General features: G+C 46.2%; 1 protein-coding gene across 3 annotated transcripts in view; it reads right to left on the minus strand.

Annotated features, from left to right (window-relative positions):
* Positions 1–12,298, minus strand: part of ITCH (itchy E3 ubiquitin protein ligase) — a 139,229-nt gene extending 126,931 nt beyond the window's left edge. For all 3 annotated transcript variants that reach the window (XM_025399430.1, XM_025399428.1, XM_025399431.1), the window contains exons 1-2: positions 12,184–12,298; positions 5,120–5,195 (exon numbers count right to left, since the gene is read on the minus strand). The gene's annotated coding sequence lies outside the window, so the exon portion shown is untranslated. The remainder of the gene's footprint in view (positions 1–5,119; positions 5,196–12,183) is intronic.
* Between the last annotated feature and the right edge of the window lie 3,229 nt (positions 12,299–15,527).

The raw sequence follows: 15,527 nt of genomic DNA on the forward strand, positions 1-15,527 counted from the left end.
TCAAGCCCCAGATCAGAGGTTGTAAAGCGGCAAGCCACAAGAAAAATTCTGCCCACAGTGGTAATTTGTTTGGCCCACAGTGTTTATACTATGAATTCATAAGTTGCCAACATTTAACAATAAAAATTTCTTACAAAATCTTGATTTCCAGCTTCTCTTTAGAAAAAAATCAAGATGTTCAGGCTGCACTTGGTCTGTACTCTCCCCGAGGTCAATAGTAAGCCAACACTGAATTGTACACTTTAAAACAGTGAATTTTGCCTCAATTTATTTTTTAACCTTCTGAAAACTTTCTTTTTAATTTTGAAAAATTAAATAATGACGGGATCTCACTATGTTGTTCAAGCTGCTCTCAAACTCCAAGGCTCAAGCAATCCTATCACCTTGGCCTCCCAAAGTGCTGGGATTGTAGACGTGAGCCACAGCAACTGGTAAAAAAAACAAAAACAAAAAAAAAAAAATTAACTACCAATACATTGTGAGTGTATTCCCAAGACCTTAAGTAGTATTTTTTAAATTATTTTTACTTGACAAAAAAGGTATATATTTATCATGTAAAACAGGTTTTATTTATTTATTGAAATAAAATAAAGACGGGGTCTCACTATGTTATCCAGGTTGGTCTCAAACTCCTGGCCTCAAGAGATCCTCCTGCCTTAGCCTCTCAAAGTGCTGGGATTATAGGCATGGGCCACCATGCCCAGCCTCTAACATGTTTTAAAATATGTACACATTGTGAAATGGCTAAATCGAGCTAAATAACACATACATAACCTCACATACTTACTTTTACCTCCATCAAAAGAAAAAAAAAAAGGCCAGGTGTGGTGGCTCACACCTGTAATCTCAGCATTTTGGGAGGCCGAGGCAGGTGGATCACCTGAGGTCGGGAGTTCGAGACCAGCCTGACCAACATGGAGAAACCCCGTCTCTGCTAAAAATATAAAATTAGCCAGGGTGGTGGTGCACACCTGCAATCTCAGCTACTCCGGAGGTTGAGGCAGGAGAACTGCTTGAACCCAGGAAGCAGAGGTTGTGGTGAGCCAAGATTGCACCACTGCACTCCAGCCTGGGCAACAAGAGCAAGGCTCCGACTCAAAAAAAAAAAAAAAAAAATCACACCAGGCGTGGTGGCTGACGCCTGTAATCCCAGCACTTTGGGAGGCCCAGGCAGGTGGATCACCTGAAGTCAGGAGTTCAACACCAGCCTGGCCAACATGATGAAACCCCAGCTCTACTAAAAATACAAAAAATTAGCCAGGCGTGATGGAGAGCGCCTGTAATTCCACCTACTCAGGAGGCTGAGGCAGGAGAATTGCTTGAACCCACGAGGCGGAGGTTGAGGGTGCAGTGAGTCAAGATCATGCCACTGCACTCCAGCCTGGGCAACAAAAGTGAAACTCTGTCTCAAAAAAAAAAAAAATTGTAAAGCCAAAGCTGCTTTAACAGCTGCTCCCTTAGAGGGGCATGAATTCCCTAGTTCACTTAAAGTCCCAATCCGATATATCATTACTTACTAAATGTTCATCCAGCCCTTGCAGATACTTAAATTTACAATGCTCAGCCTAAATAGGTTTACTGAATGACTAATGAACTCAGATCATAACTTTAAGAAAGATAAGGTTGATAGTAATGATGATAATGAAAACAACAATAATAACTAACACTTCACACTGTGAGCCAAGTCTTGTTGAAGCAGAAACACATAATACCTATGTATATACGCTATTACCACTCCCAATTTACAGATAAGAAAACTAAGGCACAAAGAAGCTAGGCAAGTTGGCCAAAGATCATACTACCAATACACAGTAGAGTCAAAATTCAAAATCAACCTAACTCTAGTAAATACTGTTAACTCCTACAATATAATCCTTTAGACTAAAATCCTTTCCTTTGTGACCAACTGAATTTGATTCTTTGAAAAAATAATCAAGACAAAATTGTAGAACCTACTCTTTCTTTGTACGAATGAATGACTAACAAACCAAAGTTCACCTAAATGCAGATGGTTATTTCTGGAGCTTATCTTGTCTTAAAAAAATAAAAAGTCCATCCTGGCCAACATGGTGAAACCTCCTCTCCACTAAAACACAAAAAATTAGCCAGGCGTGTTGGTGGGCACCTATAGTCCCAGCTACATGGGAGGCTGAGGCAGGATAATCGCTTTAACCTGGGAGGCGGAGATTGCACTCAGGCGAGATTGCGCCACTGCACTCCAGCCTGGCGACAAAGCAAGACTCTGTCTAAAAAAAAAAAAGTTATCTGGTAACTGACAAAGAAAAGGTTGTAGAATCCAGTAAAATAATGAACATTTTCTCAGAAAACAAGCAAGTTATTAGGTATTTCTGGAGTGAGTTAAGCTCAATATGTAGATGAATTATTAACCTATAAGTGACGACACAGTATTAAAATTCTTCTCTTTCCTGGGACAGAAGGATAGATCTATTAGGGTAAGCAATTTCCAGACATGGAAAAAAAAAAAAACGCGAGTTGTTGGAGGGCAGAGATTGCTTTTTCACCATGAGTCCCTGCGATGTCTAGCACAGAGCAGCACTCAGAATACATTCAATTATGTTAGGCCAGGCGCCTATAATCCCAGTACTTTGGGAGGCCAAGGCAGGCGGATCACCTGAGGTCAGGAGTTCCAGCCTGGCCAACACGGTGAAATCCCGTCTCTAGTAAAAACATAAAAATTAGCTGGCCATGGTGGCAGGGACCTGTAATCCCAGGTACCCAGGAGGCTGAGGCAGGAGAATGGCTTGAACCCAGGAGGTTGCAGTGAGCCAAGATTACGCCACTGCACTCCAGCCTAGGTGAGAACAAGACTCCGTCTCAACAAAAAAAAAAAAAAAAAAAAAAATACATTTGGCCAGGCTCAGTGGCTTATGCCTATAATCCAGAACTTTGAGAGGCTGAGGCAGGTGGATTGTTTGAGGTCAGGAGTTCAAGACCAGCCTCACTAACATGGTAAAACCCTATCTCTAGTAAAAATACAAAATTATCTGGGTACAGAGGCACATGCCTGTAATCCCAGCTACTTGGGAGGCTCAGGCAGGAGAATCGCTTGAACCCATGGGGTGGAGGTTGCAGTGAGCTGAGATCATACCATTGCACTCCAGTCTGGGCAACAAGAGCAAAACTCCATCTCAAAAAAAAAAAAAAAACCCACAAACAAAAAAAAGAATACATTCAATTATGTTAAAGGAACCAAAAAATCTGAACTTAATTTCTTAAATTGCAATGCAATGAAACTCTTATAACATTTATCAACTTCCTTTTTATAATAATCAATCACTGGCAAGGGAGTTTGTTTTCCAGACAAAATCCTTAAACCAGGAGTTTTATATTTGAGTACCCCTTGGAACCTAGCACAACAGCAGCTCAACAGCTCAACAGATCCTTGTCAAATATTACAAACTTAAACTTTCCGTACTTATGTTTCCTACAGGTCTCTCTTGGTGCCAGTGTTTAAAGTAGAACTTAAAACGCCGGGTGCGGTGGCTCACGCCTGTAATCCCAGCACTTTGGGAGGCCGAGGCGGGCAGATCACAACGTCAGGAGATCGAGACCATCCTGGCTAACACGGTGAAACCCCGTCTCTACTAAAAATACAAAAAATTAACCAGGCATGGTGGCGGATGCCAGTAATCCCAGCTACTCGGGAGGCTGAGGCAGGAGAATCACTTGAACCTGGGAGGCAGAGGTTGCAATGAGCCGAGATTGCGCCACTGCACTCCAGCCTGGGTGACAGAGTGAGGCTCCATCTCAAAAAAAAAAACAGTAGAACTTAAAATAACACGATTTGTCATTTATAAAGCATCGGATATTATGAAGCCTTTTTTTCTCTTTTTTTTTTTTCCTTCACAATATTATTGTCAACTTCTCTCACCTTGTGGATCTAGACAACATTTTTTTTTCTTTTCTTTGAAACAGACTCTCACTCCGTTGCCCAGGCTGGAGTGTAGTGGCACGATCTTGGCTCATTGCAGTGTCCATCTCCTGGGTTCAAATGATTCTCCTGCCTCAGTCACCCAAGTAACTGGGACTACAGGTGCACGACACCACACCCTGCAAATTTTTGTATTCTTAGTAGAGATGGAGTTTCACCATGTTGACCAGACTGGTCTCAAACTCCTGACCTCAAGTGATCCGTCCGCCTTGGCCTCCCAAAGTGCTGGGATTACAGGCATGAGCCACCGCGCCCGGCCAAGATAACATTTTAAGTCATGAATTCATGTCTTTTACTAAAGATTTAATAGGTATTATTTTATTTGATCCACACAACAATGACAGGGAGGGAGATAGGAATCAATACTTAACCTATTTTACAGATGTATAAACTGAGGTCTGGCAAGATGAAATAACTTGCTGAAAGTCACACAGCTTGTCAGTGGCAAAATCAAATCAGAACCCAGATCTTTTCTTTGCAAGTCCTCTGTTCTTTCTCCACTGAACTATGTTGTCTTCTTTTTTTTTTTTTCGAGACAGGGTTTCACTCTGTCGCCCAGGCTGGAGTGCAATAGTGCGATCATGGCTCACTGCAGCCTCAACCTCCTGGGCTCAAGTGATCCTCCGACGACATCCTCCCAAGCAGCTAGGATTACAGGTACACGCCACCACACCAGCTAACTTTTTTTTTATTTTGTGTGGACTCAGGGTCTCACCATGTTGTCCAGGCTGGTCTCAAACTTTTGGGCTCAAGTGATCCTCCCACCTTGGCCCCACAAAGTGCTCGAATTACAGGCATGAGCCACTGCACCTGGCTATGTTGTCTTCTTTTTCATTCCCCACCTCTTAACCCTACACACGCACACGTCTAGATAGTATACAGAGGTAAATGTATATAAAACAACACAAATAGAAAAAGTATGCGTATGTGTAAGGGATCTACAAAAACAGAAAAGTCAGAAAATTCAAGTTAAGAGCACAATGTGGCTCACAGGTTAATCCCTGCAGAGGCAGCTTTGGGTTTCAGAATCAAGTGAAGCTGCCTATTTGTTCAACCAACTGATGCAGCTAGCATTAACACTGCTCTCTCCTCACAGCAGTTATATGACCAGAGCTTGGCCTCCGCATCACTCTTGCCCCCAAGTTCTCTCACAGGATGTCACCATACCTGAAGTTCTCACAGTTGAGTCACTTCCTTGGGTTAAGGCGTTGTCTCCACAAGGCCACTGTGAAATGCATGGTACCTGAGAAAGGAAGGAGAGTCCATTAACACATTACTTCTATAGTTTTTTGTCTGTTTTTAAGACTGAGTCTTGGCCGGGCGCGGTGGCTCACGCCTATAATCCTAGCACTTTGGGAGGCTGAGGCGGGCGGATCACAAGGTCAGGAGATCGAGACCACGGTGAAACCCCGTCTCTACTAAAAATACAAAAAATTAGCCGGGCGCGGTAGTGGGCGCCTGTAGTCCCAGCTACTCAGGAGGCTGAGGCAGGAGAATGGCGTGAACCTGGGAGGTGAAGCTCGCAGTGAGCTGAGATTGCGCCACTGCACTCCAGCCTGGGGGACACAAGGAGACTCTGTCTCAAAAAAAAAAAGACTGAGTCTTGTTCTGTCCCCTAGGCTGGAGTGCAGTGGCACGATATTGGCTCACTCCAACCTCCGCCTCCTGGGTTCAAGCCATTCTCCTGCCTCAGCCTCCTGAGTAGCTGGGACTATAGGCGCACATCACTACACCTGGCTAACTTCTGTATTTTTAGTAGAGATGGGGGTTTCACCATATTGGTCAGGCTGGTCTTGAACTCCTGACCTCGTGATCTGCCCACCTCAGCCTCCCAAAGTGTTGGGATTACAGGCGTGAGCCACCATGCCCAGCTGACTTCTATAGTTAAACACATCAGGATCTGCAATGACCTTGGGACTCTACAAGCACAAAGTCTCTTTTAAAAATTTCATTGGATAGACAATTTTTAATGGAGCAGACAGGACAAAAGAAAGAACTGGGGGAAAATGATTCATACATAGTATGGGAAGATATCAATCTGAGTATGATGGCTATCTGGCAAAATGAGGATGGCCATATAAATACACCAATCTATAAGGGTCACCATAATGATAGTCCCTGCAAGTTGGAGACTCCTAGGGACAGGAAAAGAAAAAGCACACCAAGGATCTGGATATAGTCAGTTCTGAAAAGAAGCAAAAGAGCTGAGCTGGCAACAGTTTTTCAAGGACAGTACGCTGCTAGACTGGAGGAGGATAGAGGCAGGAACAGCTTCTGGTTAACTGCTTCTAGTTGTGAGGATAGTTTCCAACTTAACGTTTTTAGCTGAAAGCCAACCTCCCAACCAGAGAATGCTGCAATTCAATTCTGTGAACCCCCTAACTAACTTACATTGACTCAAAGCCAGTATCATTTACAGCCATAAAAGTCAACATGCCTTTACTGAATGCTTATTATGAGCCCAGAATTTGGCTAAGTACTATAAATACAGAAAAAAATAACCTTACATACTTTTGTCTTAATTCTTATAAAGGAAACCAATCCTCAAAACCCAAAACTGAGTTAGGCAACAAGAAAGAAAGTGGCAAAATAACAAAACAGGTGACTATTTCCTATCAGTACTAACACAAATTTCTTTTTTTTTTTTCAGGCAGAGTCTCATTCTTTTTGCCAGACTGGAGTGCAGTGGCACAATCTCGGCTCACTGCAACCTCTGCCTCCCGGGTTCAAGCGATTACCCTGCCTCAGCCTCCCAAGTAGCTGGGACTACAGGTGCGTGCCACCACACCCGGCTAATTTTTTGTATTTTAGTGAGATGGGGTTTCACCATGTTGGCCAGGATGGTCTCAAACTCCTGACCTCACGATCTGCCTGCTTCGGCCTCCCAAAGTGCCGGGATTACAGGCATGAGCCACCGCGCCCGACCCTAACACAAATTTCTTAAAACAGAATAAATACAACAAAACTCACTTCTAGGCCAAAATTCCTTGTTAAACTCTTGCCTAAACAGTCAAGAGGCACAAGCTAAAAATCTCCCTTTTCTTTTTCTAGTCTAATACCAGAAGCTCTTCGGTAGTGCACATTGATCTTGGTAAACCAGAGAATACCAATCTCAGAGTTGCAAAACCTAGTGCTAGTTCTAGTTCTTACTCTTAACTAGTTTCAGGTAAATTATTTAACCTTTAAAACAAACAAACAACAACAACAACAACACAGAAAATAAGAGATTGGAGTAATCTAAGAATAGCTTGTATCTGGCACATATCTACTACCTACTAGATAACTGTCCATAGGAGATATCACTGATCAACCATAATACAATTCCTCAGAGCCCCTACAACCAGAATCCTTCCAAACACAGTGCTGCTGGCAGCTTCCAATTAGAGCTGGCCGATAAACCAAAATATATTTGCCATTATGGACTAGATAATCTCTGTAATTTCTTCCAACTCTAAAACTCAATGAGCAAGTTTCTATAGGCTGAGAGAAAAACACTTCCAACAAGCCTTGACCAATAGTACTGAGAGACATAAATCTCAGTCCAAACTCCAAGTTCTAAATTAGCCAGGCTTGATGGCATGCACCTGTAACTCCAGCTACTTGGGAGGCTGAGGCACACGAATCACTTGAACCCAGGAGGCGGAGGCTGCAATGCCAAGATCACGTCACTGCACTCCAGCCTGCATGGTAGAGCAAAACTCCATCTCAAAAATAATAACAAACTCCAAGTTCTCTTCCAAATTACACCTGACATAGTTCTTTCTAATTTCTCAAAGATGCTACAGAACAATTCACTCTCATACTATATATAACATATATAACCTGGCAATATAATTTAGACTTGCTAATGGGTTCTTCTGACAGAAAAGGAGCCCTTTACCCAGGCTAGCTCTAAAAAAAATCCTCATCTAAAAATATGGCAACAATACTGCACTAGTAAAAAGCTAAATCCAATCCTTTGATCACCCCCACAACCTCTCTCCAAGGTCAGGCTTTGTTACTTCTCAACTAGACTTCTGCAATAGCTACTCTTTCATCCTTTCGTTCATCACCAGAGCAATCTTTCTTTTTTTGTTTTTTGATGCCTATCTTTGTCCTGCAGTACACAGCAATCTTCCTAAAACACATATGTACTCACATCATTTCCCTGTCTAAAAATCTGTTTATCTATTTCTTTTTTTTTTTCTTCCTTTTTGTAAAGATGGGATTTCACCATGTTGACCAGGCTAGTCTCGAACTCCTGAGCTCAAGCAATTCACCCGCTTCAGCCTCCCAAACTGCTGGGATTACAGGCGTGAGGCACTGAGCCCAGCCCTGTATCTATTTCTACCAAAATAAAATTCCAAATTTTTGGCCGGGCGCGGTGGCTCAAGCCTGTAATCCCAGCACTTTGGGAGGCCGAGACGGGCGGATCACGAGGTCAGGAGATCGAGACCATCCTGGCTAACACGGTGAAACCCCGTCTCTACTAAAAAATACAAAAAAAAAAAAACTAGCCGGGCGAAGTGGCGGGCGCCTGTGGTCCCAGCTACTCGGGAGGCTGAGGCAGGAGAATGGCGTGAACCCGGGAGGCGGAGCTTGCAGTGAGCTGAGATCCGGCCACCGCACTCCAGCCTGGGCGACAGAGCCAGACTCAGTCTCAAAAAAAAAAAAAAAAAAAAATTCCAAATTTTTAGCATTATACTTAAAATTTTTAGACAAAGCACAGTAGCTTACACCTGTAATCTCAACACTTTAGGAGGCCAAGGTGGGAGGACCACTTGAACACAGGAGTTCAAGACCAGCCTGGGCAGCATAAAGAGAACCTGTCTCTATAAAAAAAAAATCTTTAATTAGCCAGGCATGCTGATGCATGCCTGTTGTCCCGGCTACTCAGGGAGGCTGGGGTGGGAAGATCACTTGAGCTCTGGAGGTCCTGCCACTGTACTCCATCCTGGGTGATTGGGTGAGACCCAGTCTCAACAACAACAAAAAATAACTTTTCATATACTTGCCTCCTTTAACCTTTCTGACCTTGTGTTTCAAAATGCTCTCCTTCCCCATTCCACTCCCTACTCCCTGAATCATTTTTGTTCCACAATCCTCTGAATTTACACACAGCATTAAGGCCTTCACTCAGCCTACCCTGTCCTTCTCTCTTCCCTCCGCCCCCACCGCCCCCCACTGCTTTTCACATTCCTACTCTTCATCTAAGACCCAATGAGGGTTCAGGGGCAAATCTTGCCTCTTCTAACCAATCCTCCACCCAGCCACACACACAGAATTGGCCACTTCCTCTTCCGTCTCAAAGTTTTTTGACCTTTCCTTGGTAAGTCTAGAGTACCATCTGCCCTCAGTGGTTCCCAAGACCATCAGAATTACCTAAGGCATGTGTTAAAAATAAATTGGTTGGAGCCAACCCAGACCTACTAAATCCATCTCAGAAGGTGAGACCGTGGAATTTCTAAGCCCTTCTAATTATTCTAATGGTCAAATTTGGGGACTACTGGTTTGCCTGTCTCTCCCAATAGGTGAAAAGATGTATTTTTTAGGGCCAGGCAACGCGGCTCATGCCTGTAATCCCAGCACTTTGGGAGGCCGAGGCAGGTGGATCACGAGGTCAGGAGTTAGAGACCAGCCTAGCCAATATGGTGAAAGTCCATCTCTACTAAAAAACAAAAAAAAAATTAGCCAGGGGTGGTAGCACGTGCCTGCAGTCCCAGCTACTAGGGAGGCTGAGGCAAAAGAATTGCTGGAACCCAGGAGGCGGAGGTTGCAGTGAACCGAGATCACACCACTGTACTCCAGCCTGGGTGACAAAGCGAGACTCCATCTCAAATTAAAAAAAAAAAAAAAGATGTATTTTTTAAAAAAGAATGTAGAAATGTTTGATTCTAGAATACACTGAAGTAGTCTGTACTCATTTTTGTAATTTCATATCATATCCTTGGTGACTTGACTTGTATGCTGAATATAAGGGAATTCCTTTTGGACTCACAAAACTTAAACACATTCACGGTTCAAAGAAGCAGTAGAATTTCCACCTTCATTTCCAATTTTTTTTTTTTCTTTCTTGAGACAGGATCTCACTCTGTCACCCAAGGCTGGAGTGCAGTGGCACAGTAACAGCTCACCATTGCCTCCACCCCCAGGACTCAGGTGATTCCCCCACCTCAGCCTCCTGAGTATCTGGGACCACAGGCACCCACCACCACACCCAGCTAATCTTTGTATTTTTTGTAGAGACGGGGTTTCACTATGTTGCCCAGGCTGATCTCCAATTCCTGGGCTCAAGAGATCTGCCCTCCTGGGCCTCCCAAAAGTGCTGGGATTACAGGCGTGAGCCACCACGCCCATCCCATTGTTTGTTTGTTTTTTTTTTTTTTTTTTTCCGGAGTCTCACTCCGACACCCAGGCTGGAGCGACACCCAGGCTGGAGCGCAGCAACCAGATTTGGGCTCACTGCAGCCTCCACCTCCTGGGTTGAAGCCATTCTCTTGCCTCAGCCTCCCTAGTAGCTAGGACTACAGGTACCTGCCACCACGCCCAGATAATTTGTGTGTGTGTGTTTTTAGTAGAGACAGGGTTTCACCATGTTGACCAGGATGGTCTCGAACTTCTGACCTCGTGATCTGCCCGCCTCGGCCTCCCAAAGTGCTGGGATTACAGGCGTCAGCCACAGCACCCGGCCCATTTCTTAATTTTAAAAATAAATTATAGCTTAAATAAACCTGTAAAGGCCGGGCGCGGTGGCTCAAGCCTGTAATCCCAGCACTTTGGGAGGCCGAGACGGGCGGATCACGAGGTCAGGAGATCGAGACCATCCTGGCTAACACGGTGAAACTCCGTCTCTACTAAAATACAAAAAAAAAAAATTAGCCGGGCGAGGTGGCGGGCGCCTGTACTCCCAGCTACTTGGGAGGCTGAGGCAGGAGAATGGCGTGAACCCGGGAGGCGGGGCTTGCAGTGAGCTGAGATCCGGCCACTGCACTCCAGCCTGGGCGACAGAGCGAGACTCCGTTTAAAAAAAAAAAAAAAAAAACCTGTAAACTACACACAGCAAGCTCTCACCATATCTGCCATGAGAACTTCACCTGAACTGATAAATAACTCCTTAGCCGATTTTGAGAATGGAAATACACTGCCTTTACATACTTCCTGAAGATCGAATTATATTAGGAAAAGATGCGGGAGAACCCAACTAAGTGCAATGATAGGTGGCTGGCTCCAGGGTCTTACTAATTTTCAAGGCAAAAATCTCACACTTCCCCATCCCCCACTCCAAACCAAGTATATCGCAGATGTGGAAGAACGGCAGAAAATGTAGTAAGATTAGGATACGAATACAACCAAGAAAACAAGGTTGCGTTGTTATTGGGGATAATGAATTCCTGGCCCTTTACAAGTTCACCTGGTTACATGTCCAACTAACTTTAGGCCCAGCGTCTACTTGGGCGCACAAATCCTGCGATTCTCTTTTAAGTCGCGGCCCGGAACTGTCTTGGAAAACTTGAGTTCTCCACTTAAAAGTCATGTCATCATGTTTCGACCCTTAGAATACGTTCAACGGCTCTTTTTACTTTTCTCTGCTAAGGAAAAGGGCACTCTCCGGAGGAAGGGCAGTGACAGCTCCACGTCTGCAAAAGTCGGCGCCGCCACGACGGTGGCGGGCGTCGGGGAGGGCGCCGGGGCCGGGACCACCACGCCGGGGGACAATGGAAGGAGGAAGGGAGTGGGAGAGGGAAGTGGAGGCAGCCGCTGGGCTGGGCCCTTCTAGCGACTGGGGGCTCGGAAGTCTCGGGAAGGACAGCTGGGTGACGGGGGACCCGGCCGACGCCCCTCACAGGGCCACGTAGCCCGCGCCGGCCCGGGCCGCCGGGCCCCGCGCGTAGGCCGAACCGCTGGAGAGTGGCCCCAGGCGGGGATGAGGGGCGAGGGGCAGGACCGTACCCACGCCCGTCGTGGCCCAGCCCTTTCACAACTTGCAGCCCGCGAGGCGAAGGCCTCGGGAGCCTGTGCCAGGCATTGATCCCTCCGAACGTCCAGACAACCCACCCCCACCGCCCGGCCCGGGCCAGTAGCCCGAGCTCCCCGCGCCCCCCACAGACACCGGCTCTGGGAGACAGAGCAGCCGCGGCTCTGGGGTCCCGACCCGCGCGTCCCACTCCTCTACCCTAGTTCTCCCCCAACATTCTCATCCGGACTCCCTCCCTCTCCCGAGAACTGCCCCGAGCTCGCCCACGGGTGTTTACCGGGACTCCGGGCGGCGGCGACTCCTCAGTCCCTAGACTAAGATGGCAGCCGGTCCCGAGCCCCGACCACAGCTACCAGAGCGAGTTAGCAGCCAAAGCGCAGGCGCCTGAGCGCGGGAGTGGTCTGGACTACAAGCCCCAGCAGGCCTTGCGCGCCAGCCGTTCGGCCCGCCCCTGGCTTGAAGAGCTGGCTGCGGTGGTAAATCCAGTTAAATCCCAGTTTTCCTCACCTCCGGATGAGACGGGCGCGAGCGGCTCATTCTTTTTTCTTTTTTTTTTTTTTTAACACCCCGCCCACCGGAGCCTATAAGGACTGTGATTCTCAAACTATGGTGTGCATCAGAATCACCTAGAGAGCTTATTAAAACTTACAGTGCTGACCCCCACCCCAGAGTTTCTGATCAGAAGATCTGGCATAGGAGGATAGGGTCTGATAATCTGCATGTCTAACAAGCTCTCTAGTGATACTACTAGTGAGTGAAATAATAATTTGAGAACCACTGGGCTACACAGCTTAGTTTATAACTTAGTTGTTCTTTTTTCTTTTTCTTTTCCTTTTCTTTTTTTTTCTTCTTTTTGAGATAAGGTCTCACTCTGTCACCCACGCTGGAGTGCAGTGGTGCAGTCATAGCTCACTACAGCCTCACACTCCTGGGCTCAAGCAAGTCTCCCACCTCAGCCACCTGAGTAGCTAGGACAACAGGTGAGCACCACCACACCCGAGTAATTTTTGTCTATTCTTTGTAGAGATGGGGATGGGGTGGGGTCCGGATGGGATGGGGCAGGGACAGGGCCACAGTCTCGCCATGTTGCCCAGGCTGGTCTCAAACTCCTGGGCTCAAGAGATACTGCCTCCTCAGGCCCCCTAATCGCTGAGATTACAGATGTGAGCCACTGCACCTGGCCTGGTTTAGCCTTTAACAATGTACATTAAAGGCTGTGGTTAAAAAGAAAATAAAAGAAAAAAATGTACACTTGAGAGTTACACTGACTGGGTTCAAATCCTCCCTTTTCTACCTTTTAGCTGGGTGTGCTTAGGAATGGTGATAACAGCTTAGTGGAGCCAACATGGCCGGTATTCTAAGAGCTGATACCAAGCTCCCTTTATTCTCACGAGAAACCTATTCCAGAAATACCGTTATTATCCCCATTTTACAAATGTACAAACTAAGTCACATGCTTGATAAGAACCCAGGCAGTCTGGTGTGAAAGTCCATTCTCTTAACCTTCTTCATGGGTTGCTTGAGAAATAATAGGCTGTGCAAGCAGAGACTCAGAGGTATGACTAAGTACTCATTTCTTAGTGACCTTTGCTATTACTGTTTCCGCCTAATGAAAATAGTATTTTGCCATCTGGAAAGTCACTTACATTTTTCAAAGTATCTTTTTTTTTTTTTTTTTTTTTTTTTGAGACAGCGTCCTGCTCTGTCACCCAACCTGGAGTGCAGTGGTGCAATCATAGCTCACTGCAGCTGACCTCCTGGGCTCAAGTGATCCTCCCACCTCAGCTTCCTGAGTAGCTGGGACTCCAGGCTCAAGCCACTACACCAGGCTAATTTTTTTTATTTTTGTAGAGACGTGGACTCCCTGTGTTGCCCAGGCTGTTCTCAAACTTCTAGGCTTGGCCAGGCTCGGTGGCTTACACCTGTAATCCCAGGAGTTAGGGAGGCCAAGGCGGGCGAATCACTTCAGGTCAAGAGTTCGAGACCAGCCTGGCTAACATGGTGAAACCCCATCTCTACTAAAAATACAAAAATAAGCCGGGCGTGGTGGTGGGTGCCTGTAATCCCAGCTACTCGGGAGGCCAAGGAAGAGAATTGCTTGGACCCAGGAGGCAGAGGTTGCAGTGAGCCACGATCGCGCCACTGAACTCCATCCTGGGCCACAGAGCGAGATTCTGTCTCAAAAAAAAAAAAAAAAAAAAAATCAAAAATTAGTTGGGCATGGTGGTACACCCCTGTAATCTGAGCTACTCAGGAGGCTGAGGTGGGAGAATTGCTTGAACTCAGGAGACGAGACTGCGGTGAGCCAAGATCGTACCACTGTACTCCAGCCTGAGTGACAGAGTGAAACCCCATCTAAAAAAACACAAAAACCAAACTCCTAGGTTCAAGCCTTCAAGCCTCAAGCAAAGTACTTTCAAAACCACTTCATGTTTCCTGCAACATGTCTTAGGAAAGATTGCTAAAATACCGATTCCTGCGCCCCTATCCTCATTCAGATTCTCTAGTGCAGTGATTTTCAAACCTCAGTACTTATTAGAATTGCCTGCAAAGTTAGTTAAATCATAGATTGCTGAGGCCACTCCCAGAGTTTCTGATTCAGTAGGTCTGGGTGGGGCCTGAGAATTTTCTTTTTTTTTTTTTTGATACTGAGTCTCACTCTGTCGCCCAGGCTGGAGTGCAGTGGCCCAACTTCCGCTCACTGCCACCTCTGCTTCCCAGGTTCAAGCGATTCTCCTGCCTCAGCCTCCCAAGCAGCTGGGATTACAGGTGCATGCCACCATGACTGACTAATTTTTGTATTTTTGTAGGGATACAGTTTCCCCATGTTGGCCAGGCTGGTCTCGAATTCCTGACCTCAAGTGATCCGCCTGCCTTGGCCTCCCAAAGTGCTGGGATTACAGGCTTGAGCCACCGTGCCTGGCAGAATTTGCATTTCCCCTTCCCCTTCCCCTTCCTCTTCCCCTTCCCCTTCCCCTTCCCTTCCCAGACAGAGTTTCACTCTTGTTGCCCAGGCTGGAGTGCAATGGCATGATCTTGACTCACCACAACCTCTGCCTCCTGGATTCAAGCGATTCTCCTGCCTCAGCCTCCCGAGTAGCTGGGATTACAGGCATGCACCACCATGCCTGGCTAATTTTGTATTTTTAGTAGAGACAGGGTTTCACCATGTTAGCCAGGATGGTCTCAATCTCCTGACCTCGTGATCTGCCCGCCTCAGCCTCCCAAAGTGCTGGGATTATAGGGGTGAGCCACTGCACCCGGCCAGTACGAGGTATTTTTATGACCATTATACAGAGAAGAAAACTGAGTGTGACAGAAATTAAATGGCTTGTTCAAGATCACTCAGCCAGGAACCAGGGATCTAACCCTAAGTCTTCTAGCTCCAGATTCTGTATTCACCTACACTTTTAAAAACTATATAAGGTTAGGCAAAACTAGTCTATGGTGTTAGAAGTCAGGATACTGGTTACTCTTTGAGGGGAGGGAATACTTGGAAGAAGGCACAAAGACACCTCTCAGGATGGGTGATAATATTCTGTGTCCTGATCTGAGTAGTGTTACTGTTTCAGGAAAAGGGTCCTGATTCAGACCCCAAGAGAGGGTTCTTGGATCTCGTGC

The sequence above is a fragment of the Theropithecus gelada genome, chromosome 10 (assembly GCF_003255815.1).
Source record: "Theropithecus gelada isolate Dixy chromosome 10, Tgel_1.0, whole genome shotgun sequence".
In the NCBI taxonomy this organism is placed as follows: domain Eukaryota; kingdom Metazoa; phylum Chordata; class Mammalia; order Primates; family Cercopithecidae; genus Theropithecus; species Theropithecus gelada.